General features: G+C 39.1%; 1 protein-coding gene across 2 annotated transcripts in view; it reads right to left on the reverse strand.

Annotated features, from left to right (window-relative positions):
• Window positions 1–13,082, reverse strand: part of GMDS (GDP-mannose 4,6-dehydratase) — a 397,060-nt gene that overhangs the window by 124,797 nt on the left and 259,181 nt on the right. The window lies entirely within an intron of this gene.

Consider the following 13,082-nt stretch of genomic DNA (forward strand, 5'->3'; position numbering starts at 1 on the left):
AAAAAATAAACAATAAACAATGTCCCAATAAACAGCTTTCTGTTTACATACCATATGCCTCAAAACCTTTTCTTATGACATGGAAAAAAATTACCAACAGAAAAAAATATACTCTCCCCTATATCCATTTGTTTCTAAGATATTTCATCTTAATCTTTGTAAAGGTTCTCTTCTAATCCAAAACCCTTGAGGCATTTTAGAAGGTGAATGAGTGATTAGAGGCATTCCTGCTGTAATTTATACACTTTGTAAACTCTAATTGTTCTGAGCCAAAGATTTCTTTTTTCCTAAAGTGACAAGTTCAGTAGGTTTCAAGGAGTACAGCAAGATGTATCCAATAGGTCAGACTTTAATAGATTCTGGCCTGTCTGTGTGTGTGCTGTGCTTCTTAAGTCAAAATATAGACATTTCAGTGGTTGGGAAAAAAATAATATTTTCAATTACTAGCTGAAAAATGCTTTCCATCAAAATGAAAATTATATTTTGAATTTACAAAAACCTTGAACAGCTCTAATGTTAAGTAATTTCCTTCAGGTAATTTTGGAGGCAAAGATGAAAGAATACAAATATTAGATGTAGTACTTTGCTATTAAGTTTAAAAGCAAAAAACCAGCAAAACCAAAACATAAAATGCATGTTGCAGATTCACTGACTACACAATGGAGTAGCATTACATAGGGTTTGCAGTGGCACTTGCTTGGAGTGTTCCATAAGAGCTCACATGTAGCTACTCATGAACAGCAGGATCAGTTAAAACTCTGAACTAATAAAAATCTTCATACTTTGTCGGCATGCATTATACATGGGACAAAGGAGAAAACTTCAAGCATGATAAAACCGTGCAAATCAGCAACACTTGGTGGTGGCTGTATGGCAAGAAGAAATTAGTTTGCATGGAAATGTACAAATAATTTAGGTACACAAGCACACACTATGTATAGAGATGTGAAATATCTCAAACTAGCATGCAGAAAATGCAAACAATTTATGTTTTTGCTATGGGTACAACATACGCTTCTTTCTAACTACTGAGCAGCTGAAATCTTATTTCCTCAGCCCAGCATAATTTCATGCTTAATTTGCAGGAAGAGAATACCCAATGACTGTCTGAAGGGAGAGAAAATATGGATAGTATAACAGTACAGGACCTGCTACTCCGCTGTTTGGCAACCAGAGGGGCCTGTGTAGTTTCTACCCTTCAGTGCATCAGAGTAAGATTCCAGCAAAAACACATGTTAAAGGGGGGGAAGAAGGGAGGGCTGGGTGTTCAGCTGAATGAACTTACTGTTACCTTTTTTTTTCTAACATAAGTCTTCTTTTTCCTGATACTGTCTGAATTTGAAACATCTAATTTAATACATTGAAGGGCCCCGTCTTCCTTTTATTTCCTGTCTGTACTGGAGCAGTCGCCTGTTTCAATTATGACTTTCTCCAGCTCCTACATTTTTCGTGCTCCAGCTGGCTCAAAGTGCACTTCCTTGGAAGGTAAAATGCACTAACTGTGCTGATCAGAGACTGATAGCTGGAAAGCCACAATCACAGTATTTAATAGCTGAGCTGATAAGTGGAGGGGTTAAAAACAACAACAACAACAACAAAAAAAAAGGCAAAAAAAAAACCCGAAAAAAAAAGCCCCAACCCCTCCAACAAAGTCTTGAGCCTAAACAAAAGTACCTAAACCTAAAAGGTACTAAACCTAAAAGGTATAGCTACATGTTCAATTAAGGCCCCATTCTAAATATACATATATACATATACATATATATTTATATAACTGCAGACTGCTTACATAAATTCATACTTTTATGTTAAATTTAATCCATTTCTATGTGTGTGTGTTAAATGCTTCTTTCTTGCTTTTCAGTCACTTAGTGCTGACTGGGGACAACCTTGGTGCAATTATTTCAAAGAACAGGATTGTGGGATTGATATGGCACTACTGCAAAACCCTGTCCAGCTAAAAATAAGATTGTTTTGTAGTCAAGATGGAGAGAAAAAAAAAAGTCTCTGAGCTGTAAACACCACTGAATGTATTTTTTTCTGCTTTATGAAAACCACAAATCTTTTTTTTTTTTTCCTTTTCCTTCTTACTCATAGGGCAGTTTAATTACAGTTTAATCTCTCTCAGTAAGCACCCCTTGAGACCTTATTGTCAAAGTACTGTATTATCAAGGCTACAGCTACAATTTATTGCAGTAGGTGGGGGCTCCCTTTAGAAAGGCCAGAAGGTACCAAAGAAGTCAAAAGGAAAAAAAAAGAAAATAGAAAAGAAGTAGTTCAGTTACTTTATTATTAACTAACAGTGCAAAGCTTTACTGGGCCCTAGAGGTCCCAGTTCAATAATTAGAGAAACTCTGTAAAGCTGATGGCCAACACTCCCCCTGTAACACGCTTGCATTAGTAACTCTGAATGAAAATGTGGAGTTAACAAAGTTGTTCAGTGCTCCATGTGCTGTGGCACCTTAGGAACATGGGCTTGGGGAGGCAGGGGGAGACCTTAATGGAGCGTGGTGTGAGGTGTGAAATGCCAAGCAGAGATGTGCTGGTTTATAGGGCAGTATTGAAAATGAACAGGAACTAGTAATTTAAATTAAAAAATAATCTACAGATCCTTGCCAGCTTTGTTTTTAAATGAACTTGAAGGTATTTCTCCAAGATGTGAGAATGACTTTGTGTGTAGAAAACCAAACTTAATTCAAGCTAGCATGAAGAGGATGTTGCATTACCTATTTTCTCCTGCTGTTTATAGTAAGAAACAAATGCAACTGAGAAGAGAAATGGTCCAGTATGAAATTGATCGTGCTATTGAGGAAAGCACAGCTACCTGATCTTTCAGGTAAGGTTTAATTGTATGTTTGCACAGGCAATCAAATTATAACCAATGCACACAGGACATAAATATGGTGTATGAAATCTCAGCAATGCATTACTAATATCCAGGAATTACATTTTTCCTATAATTTTTGGTTAAAAAACCCAAATGTACCTACCCCTGTCTGCTCTCTCACAAGTGTTTACTGCACATGGCAGGAACTTGTTGCCAAGCACACAGATATGATACGGTATGTAGACAGTGACCTAAAGGGAATATTTATTTCTGTGCAGCATAGTAGGTTATGGTTACAGCTATCAAGCTGTTTCAGTCACTGATTTATTCACCCAGAAGAATAGAAACAATATTTTTCCAAATCTGTTTCCTATTAACTTTTCCTCCCCCCTGCCATGGCCACCCCCCTTCAAGATTCCTAAAATGGATGAAGTCTCTTCTTTTCTCAGCCACAAACCAAGGTATACTGTACATAAGAATTCCCTCATCCTTGAGGCAATGATCAAGGAACAGGATATCCTGGTTAATACTAATGCAGGAAGAAGGTTTGCTCATTCTCACAGACTTTTCAACCCACTGGTGCCTTCTGAATCAGCCTAAGGCATGCCTTCCTTTTTGTCTCTGGGAAGGAAAAAAAAAAGAAGGGAGGGGGCAGAGATTATTTCAAAAGCTAAATCTGCCATGTGACAAGGTGGAATGGCTCTGCACACCCAAGCTATGTGACAGGATATGTTTGATGGCAGCAAGGACACACATTGTGAGTGCTGCCTGTTTTCTAAGACCCATATGTATTGGTAGGGTGCCCTATCCCTGGAAGTGCTGAAGGCCAGGCTGGATGGGGTTCTGAGCAACCTGGTCTAGTGGAAGATTCCCTACCCATGGCAGTGGAGCTGGAACTAGAGGATCTCTAAGGTCCCTTCTTACCCAAGGCATTCCATGGTTCCATGACTGATTGTATGATTCTATGAGCTGTGCTTCCAAAGCCTGCACCATTTCTGGACAGGAAGGAAAATATTGCTTAAAATGATAACAGGAACCATGACTACAAAAGATGTTCTAATATCTGGCTGCAGAACATGGAGAAGCAACCAAATAACCTGCAATGTGGGTGACAAAAAAAACCAAAACACCAAAACCCACCAAAAAACCATGCACAAAACCAACCCACAGAAATAGCAAGACATCTTCTAGTCCCTTCTCACATGCACCGAATTGGCCTCTTAAGAAAAAGCAATCCATAGAAAGAAAAGTCAGTGGGACAAACCAGTGCAAACTATCCATTTTAACACATGCAAACACATGCCTCACCATTTAAATATCCACTATCTTCCTTGTCTCCTCACTTCTGTTCAATTGCCATCAATTAACACAGATACTGAGGAGATAAGGTTTTTAATAACTGCCTTTATTTCCCAAAGCTAATGTTTATGCCAGTAGCACAACACCTTGTTATTTTAATTCATTTAAAGGCATTATGCAAATAGCAAGATCTAATCAAGTGACAAACATGTTAGCCACATGAATAACCAAGCACCTTTTGGTCTTGCTCCTCTTTAAGAGGATGATGCAGGGGGCTTTGGTTATGCTTGTTTTATATTGGTATAATCTTACTAATTGAAGGGGAAATAATCCTGATTTATATCCATATGAATCATGAGGGCAATAAGAACCACAATTATTTAGGCATCATAAAAAAAAAGCCAAACAAAAAACAAAACCAAACAACATAAAAGTTTTTCCTGCTAGATACAAATCACTGTGAAAGAAATGAAGCCACACTTATTTACCTACACACACAGCTATGAACTCATGCAATGAGATTATATTAATTCCCTATAGTGTTGCAAGACTTCCTTCTAGTGAGTCAAACAACTCCACTATGAGAATGTAGTCAAGGTGAGAAAGGAATTAAACTTCCACAATCAGTTCAGTAACAGTGCTGGATTCATTCTTGCTTATCACAGGGTAATTTTGCACTAGCAATTTTTTTCCCCCTCAATGTTATTTTCTAAATTTTTTTTTTATGCCAGTGTAAGCCACTAATATTTTGGCCATTTTCTGCACTGCCTAGACCTACTAAAAACCATGCCTCATAAAATGAGGATTTAAATCTTCCCAGAATAAATGCATTTTATTTCTCACCCTGCCCCCTCCTTCCCCACCCAAGGTTTCGTCTATAAATGGCTGGTAACAGCTCAATCGAGTGCATAAAAGCAATTGAATAAATAAAACTATGAAGTAAGTGTAAAATATTAGTGTCCAGACATGCAAGATGTATGCAGGTACTACAAAACTTCCACAGCTGTATGTGCCTGGATCTCATGCGGTGCCACAGGTTTAACAGGACCCACTACCAATAAGAGTTTTATTTGCTTAATAAATTACATTCAAAAGCACAATAGTCCTGGCTCTTAGCTGTAAAATTGCCAAATATTGTCAGTGATTGCTCTCTGGTTATAAATAGTAAAATAATGTACAGCTCATTAGATTTTTGATTCCCTATGCAATTCTCCCTAACCATTACTCAGAAACATATAAAAAGCAACTCTACATGACATTTTATAGAGGTTATAAATTGCTATGAGGAGATGACATGGGATAAATCTGTAGGCAGGGAGAAAGGGACTCAGCCAAACCAAATGTGTAAATTAAGAGTTCGGGCAAAGTGTAGGACTACATGAAACAATACTGAAATCATAAAGACAGATGGATAAGGATTAACTGCAGCAAAAAGAGGTTTACACTGATGGAAAAAACACCAACAGACCTCTCTGCTGAAGATAGGTAAGTTAGCTGTGCCTGGTAGTACACAAAACTCTTAAAATCAAACCCACTTCTAGTAACTTTAATGTTCAAAGTAAGATTAATTAAACCTAGAGAAGCTTCCTGCAATGGCCATCTACTTACATGAGACAAAATTGCAGGATTTTCTATTTACTTTTCAAGATGAGTTTTGGCAGCTCTACAATAATTTTACTGGTCCATAGGGAAGATAGTTGTTTCACTGGACAATGTTCCCAGAAAATTAAAGAAGTGTCTTGTTTCTTTTTAAATATAATATCTAATTTTTTTAAAGACACATATAACAATGATTTTCTTATTATGCGTTTACATACTTAGCCAACATATGAAGAAATACTTTGAAGCTTCCCAGTACAGGCTTACAGGAACCATGACAGTATTTCCTTTTAGCATTTGGAAATCTGGCAGAGAATCTTCTCTTTCAGTGCACATCTCAGTCTCCCCGAGTGACAATAACATCCAGAGAATACTGCACAGCAATTCTGGCAATCTTGCAAAATTCTGGGTGCTTTTCACAGGCTAGAATTGCCTCAGCTCCCTGGATGAAATCCTGAGCCTGTGCTCATTTTCTTACACCTTAACAGAGGTCAGAGTCAGGAGGGGCATCCATAAGGGACATGTCCATCAGGTTCAACAGGAATAGGTCTCACCTTAACATCGAGGCACTCAAGCCAAGCCAAGCACTGAGGTTTGGGTATTTGGTCCTTATTGGACATTAAATTGAATTACTGAAATGCAAAACTTCCCAGAGTAGCATGAGTTGCATGTCTCCCAAGCTTCTCATGGAGAGTTAAAAAAAAAAAAGTTTTTTCTTCTCTACACGTACAGTATTAAAGTCCTCTTTGCTAGGGCTGAAGTTGGCATTTTCTCTTCAAATTGCTCCATCATGTCCTCAATCCTATGCAATAAATGTGAACCCAAATATCTTGATATGGGTGTTTCTGCTTGGACAGTACTGCTTGGACAGCATCTAATAAGCATCTCTCCACTATGAAATGTGGCAATTCTTTTGGACAAAACCCATGGTGGAAAACTGGAAGATATTTTGACAACCTCATTCTAAATAAGAGACTTCACCAAATTATAACATTACAGCAGTAGTGGAATGAGAACAAAGCAAGAAAAAGCTTTTAAGGTGAAGCTACAGATTTTTATGAAGCCAAATGATTCAATCTGAAAAAAAAGACAAACTAACAAGGTCTGGGAAACACGTTGCCAGTGCAGTTGCAGCAGCAGGGTAGTCCAGGGGCAGAACAACAGGCTGAATGTCAGGAGACTTTGTTCTATGTGTAGCTCTGCCATGATTTGACCTTTGGTACCTCTGTAACCATTCTGTCTTTCATCCTTTATCTGGCCTGTCTATAACAGATTGACAGTCCTTTGGGGCAGTCTACTCTCTTCCAACATATTTGTGTAGTGCCTAACACAAAGGAATCCCAATCTGCTTTTAGCACTGTGCAAACACACAACTGAAAATGCAGCTTCTTCCTCTGGGACCTTGCAATCTCAGCCAAGGGACAACAGAGAGATACATCAAACAGATGAAAGACACAAGTTAACTCAGTGCTGCAACTGGTCTGTCTGAAAAGGAGAAGCTGGTTTGCTTTGCAAAATATGGCTTTTGCCTGATTCTGAAAACAACCATTCAAACTCTGAACATTCCACCAGTGGCCATTTTTCTATGCTCTTTAAGCGAAAACAAACCAATTTTATGGTAGAATAAGTAAGTCTTTCTCAGAAGATTTTTATTGCTTATAAATTTGCACCATGGAACTTCAAACTGAAAATGGGATTTATTGGTCTTTTCCTATTTGAGCAGTCTAGTTCCAGTCTTAATTATACTTTGTTGATGGTTGTCTTCATCTGGTGTCTCTCAGATCTAACTTGAGACTATCCTGCTGTTGTACACATACTGTGCCCAGACAGCCAAGATCCTGGACTGGGAGAGAGGACCCAAAATATCACCTCAACATAAAAAAGAAATGGCAACAGTTTATGAAAAAGCTCAGTGAAATACCAATCACCATTTCTGCTCATACACGTGATAGGGGAACTAGATTTCTGTCATCTGAAAACATTTGAAGCATTTGAATTCCCTAAGAGCTACAGTGGTTATCTATAGAAATCTAGAAAGTCCAAGATACCTGACAAAGGAAATCATGTGGAATGTACAATAGATTTATTCCAAGAAAAAGAAAACCCTGGAAAAATATCTGGTGTGAGCTAGGCCATTTCCTATGCTCGCACACATGCCATGAATCCCAACTGAGCCAAGGGCAGCAGTAAGGGCATTTCCGAGGGAGGAATTTTGCAACCTCCTAGTCAGCTAATTTTCTTTTTTTCATGTTCCATTGAATTGGGTCCTGACTCTAAGACCCCAAAAAATCAGGGCCTTGTAGAACTTGTTAACTGACATCTCTCTCATTCATGAAAAGTGTAATCTGATGGGCCAGTAAAGAGCTATAAATATAACTTTTACCCTGCTTCTTTTTCATATTCCTGGCTCCTGGCCACCTGGATTTGAATAAATCCATCACCGGAAGATTCCACATGTTTGCTATTCAAGCAAACATCTGTTGGTTAAGCTGCTGCTCCCTTGGGAGTATGGCCTGGCTCTTCCACCCCTCAGTTTGGTGGCTTGGTTTCCCTTGTATGCAAATGCACACTGTTTTTATGAGCTCATTCCTTTTCTCTCCAGCGATGGCAGAAGCCACATCGTGCTCTGACGTAACCCCAAATGTTAGCTCAGTCCTACTACTCCTTGGGAGGATTGCTAGCTTGCTGATTGTCCTGTTAAGGACTTCATCAACAATTATTTTTTTATCAAGTGTTTTCTGAAGGATTTACTCTTTTTTTAATGCCAGGGAATAGTCTGTCAACATGGTAATTAAAAAAAATACTTTTTAATCAATTATATGCAACTGAGTACCACACGAAGTCTACTTTCATGACTGCTCCTAAGGTCTTCCTCCTCTCTTCTTTTCTTCCTCTCCACTTCTCCACCTTCCCTTTTGATCCACTTGAGGCTTCTTGCCCTTTTCATCTTTCTGCTCCTTCCTTCTATTTCCATGTAGCCTAGGTTCTCATCAACCATTTCCCACCATCTAAAATGGTTGGTAATAGAGCAAGTAAGGGTTGATTACAAAATCAACAGTTGTACTACAAATCTCAAATGAAACACACACAGACACACGTGCCTTTCTGAGCTACAGCTTCAGGCAGTTTGCAGACCCAAAAATACAGGGTGGAATTGGTTATAAGCTGTGCATTCATGAGTCATATCAGTGGTCTAGACACCACTTTTTAAAACTTTCCTCTGAGGATTCAGCTGTCTATGAATGAAGTTAGTCTCTGTGTACACGGCACCATCAGGCAGACATAGCACAAAGGCTTGTACTGGCTTTCTGGTAAAAAAGAGAGGATCTAGTGAGAAGAAATGTTAATTCAAATAGATTCTGTCCTCTCTTTTATTGAATAACCTACATCTACTGCCTACATGCAATTTCTTCTCCTATCCATTCCATCTTTTTCACATGTGCCTGCCCATTTGAGAAAGTTTTTGTGCAGAGAATTATGACCAAGTTTCTAAGGATGAAATACCTACAACATCCTATTTCAGACAATGGGTCCTCCATCTCCCATTACCCAGCATGATTTTCAGGCTTAGAAACATTCTGGAATATTTGCTCATTACAACTGGTTTGGAAGTATTGCAAGTGTCTTAAGAGAAGTTTTTAAATATGCATTTTTTTCCCCCTAGTGTAGCAATGCTGGCTATTGTAATTTCAAGGGAAAAATGATGAGTTCTTTGCAGAGCTGCTTCTGTTTTATTTTAAAAAGCAATGATGGCCCCCTTCTGAAGATATTTGGAAGGGAGGAGTCTTCACAACGGGAGTCCCTCAGGATCCTCAGATCAACCTGCATTGTAGCAGTCACAAGATAAAGGCCAGAAGCACTAAATGCAGAATTCATCCCGTCAATCAGTTTATCTAAACAAACTCTTACTAGAGTTTGAGAAGGCCAAAGAGCAAGATTTTATCTCTGTGCAAGAACTACTTTTTCTGTTTTTAATTTTTTTGTAGAAGAGAAAAATCTGAAGGAAAGTAAAACGCACAACTTCAGTTTCCCTTTTAATTTTTCATCTACTTTCAAAACTTTAGTTTATGGATTTTGCAGAAGTGAATAGAAAACAGAGAAAAAAAGATTCCACCAACTATTGACTCACATTTCTTCTAGCTATCAGAAAACATTTGTTAGTAGCTTGGAAAAGGAAGCTTGTGTGTCCATATGAACACTGAAGGAAAAACCTCTGAGACATGTATCCCTTTGAGAAGGATGCTTCCCCACATGTTCCTTTAGACTTATGGTGTAATTTGCTGTTCAGCAGGGAGGGAGCTGCATCCAACTTCAGCTAATGTCTGCTTGTCACAGTTTTCATACAAGGAGCCAAAAGCTTTGGCGCCCCGCAATTCCTCTTCTTCATGTTAACTCACTTTTTGGCAGAGAGTCTTACTCCGGAGCAGAAGACAGAACATTAACCAGACAATTAGCTGAATTCCAGAACTGACTGCGCAGGCAAAGAAGAAAATTAGAAGCCCTCACCACCAGCGACGCATTTTGTGGGTTGAGTTGTCCATTAAGCTGTGGCCACCTGGGTTAAACTGCAGTGAGTGCTTGCTGCCAGCTGGCCTTGTCATCACTTTCCCTCTGTGGACCAAGGGCCGTGCAGCAGGAGGAACAGACAGATGATAAATTGCAAAAAGAATTAGAGGACCTGTTGTCCCAGCAATTGGATTTTTTCAGGCCAAATAAATGAACGTTTTTCTCTTTGAAGGGAGCAAGGCAGCACATCTGCTTCAACCTAAGAGCAAGAATAACTGGGAAAACTTCACACCCTCACCACACATACGTGGAAGGGAGGTGCACCTATCAATCAAACACAGCTGTCTGTGCTGAGGGTGGGAATCTCCAATGGCTGACTCAAGGAGTCTTTTTCTAAATTTATACTAGGTCTTATACTATTTTAAATAAGATCACCGTAGCCTTGTGAGCTGAGCAGATTTAAACCTATTTGGCAACATATTCCCCCTCCACCCATTTAGGGCCAGACCCAGCAAAGCATTTCTGCTTGCACTTCTCTTTAAAAGTCTAATATAGGTCCCTTGAACTCAGCAAATTGCTCTTGGGTTTAACTGCTTTGCTGAACACCAGCTGGAACAGCATCAGCTCAGCACTGATATGGTCTCTAAGGGCTGCAGGGGTGTAAGTGTAGCTTGGCTGCTGGCACTGCATTATAATGGACTCCTGGTCATCCCTACCAACACGAGAAGTCACAAGGGAGTCAGAAGATGAGCAGCTAATTTTAAGGGCTACAGTTATACATGGTTAATCGGTCACTACTCACACTACACCTTATACTGCTGTCAGAATGTTATTTTTTTTTTGCCCAGACTTCTTCTTCCAAAAATGTTTTGGCAGAAAATCTCCCAGGTTGGAAAGAGACACAGAAGCAACGGAGCCAAACTCCTAGAATCCAAATTCCTAAAAGGTGTGTTATGGAATGAAATCTTAGTATAACAAATGAGTGTGGCTGCTTTGGAGATACTTCCCCACAGCTTGAAACAGTGATGTGGGAATGTCCATGCTTGTACTCAAGCTGTTTGCATGTACATTTAGCAGAACTTTAATATTCATCACTCGGCAGAAATTGGGCTGATATTAAAGCAAATATTTCAAGAGAAGATTTATGCCCAAATCTGCTTCTACTTAAATTGTTTCTAAAATATGAGTTCATTCACCACGTGCCTAAAGCAAGGACCAAAATGAAACAGCTGGTGCAGGGGCCAGAGGAGAGAAGCACAGGCTCGATGAGCTGTACTGCATCAGCACTCTTTACACATGACTCTGCACTTCTGAGTGTTTTGCCACGGACATGACACCAGTGGTGTAAATTCAGGTTGCTCCTGCCTTTCTGATTTCATCAGAATTTGAGATGGGAGGCCAGAGAGAGCAGGAGGAAGGTGCTACCAGCAGCCCCTTCTGTCACTGGAACAGCAGAGAATTCAGACCAGAGAAATTCACACATATTGCAAAATTACAGACTTGCTCAAGCTTACGGCTGAAAAAGATGCGAATGATTTCATCTGCACGAAGCCTTGATCATTCAAAACGAGCAGAAATCCTCTCACAACTCCCTTGTGGCAGTGAGATTTACAAAAGAGACATTAAATGAGCAAACACTGCCAGGGTCTTACTCATTTAAGCAGGACTTAAACCTGGCAAACGGTCCCATTAAGTTGACAGGGAACACCATGGGACAAGGACCTTGCCTCACTTCTGGCATTAAATGATCTTTGATTGTGTTTGATTATGCACAGTGCCCCTCCCCATGTGCACCACTGGCCAGTCTCTGGCTGGTTCACTAGCTGGGCACACCTTTCTGCTATCTATTGTAATTATTCTCCCCACAACATCCACCAACAACAAAGTTTTTCCAGGTTACAAGTTAACCACCTGCTGAGTGACCAAAATGCTGGCCCAAAACTTCAAACACATTCCATTACTTTCATATGTGAGTAATTTTATGCTCAGAAATAATGTCACATGAGTCATAATATCCTTTGAATTCACTGTCTGAAGGATCAGAGCCCAGAAGTATCCTTAAGTTCAACAGTTGCCATGTTTTCCTCTCAAAGAAAAAAACAAAAAGAGAAGAATGCTCTGCCTGTTTGCCTTTTTCATGAGGTAAAATGGCCAGAAAGATTGGGGGTTTTTTTAATATTTGACATGCAATAATAACTAGAAACAATAATCTTGTACTTGGAAAGTTTTCCTCTTACTTGTATGGATAAAAAGATAAAAAGGGCAAATTTGATTGCTTTTCTTTAGCACATAAAACTCAACTCAGTTTCACATATTAACACAGAAACAATTTTTTCAAATTAATCCAGGCAAGCATTCAACTTATAAAATATAAGTTACATTGGCATTCTAATGGGAAAACTTTTAATAAAAACATGGAAATACTGGAAAATCAGCACCAAGCATGCTTGTAACAACCTTTATTCAATTGTTTTTTTTTTATTTCCTGTAACTTATTTCACAAGCTGGAGTAGATCTTCTTATCTGAACATAGAAATATAAATATTCAGTGCTATTTCCAGACCCTTACTAATACAAATTACACTGCAAATTTTAGAGCAGTAGTGAGAAGCTGCAATTAATGGGGAGAAAAATAAATTAGCATAGTTCATGTGAGAAAACTGTTCCAGCATGACCTGCCCTGGCTCTGATTCAAGTAAGTCTTCAAACATGCAGTTAATTGCAAGCACAGATGTTTTTGTAAATAGGAAAGGAGTAGGCTACCCCTAGAGAAATGAGTAAACTGCATTGCCCAAAATTAGAAGCATTTGCCCTGATCCACACCACTGTAAATCCAGAAGCTGGGTATCTG

This window comes from Erithacus rubecula (assembly GCF_903797595.1).
Source record: "Erithacus rubecula genome assembly, chromosome: 3".
Classification (NCBI taxonomy): Eukaryota; Metazoa; Chordata; class Aves; order Passeriformes; family Muscicapidae; genus Erithacus; species Erithacus rubecula.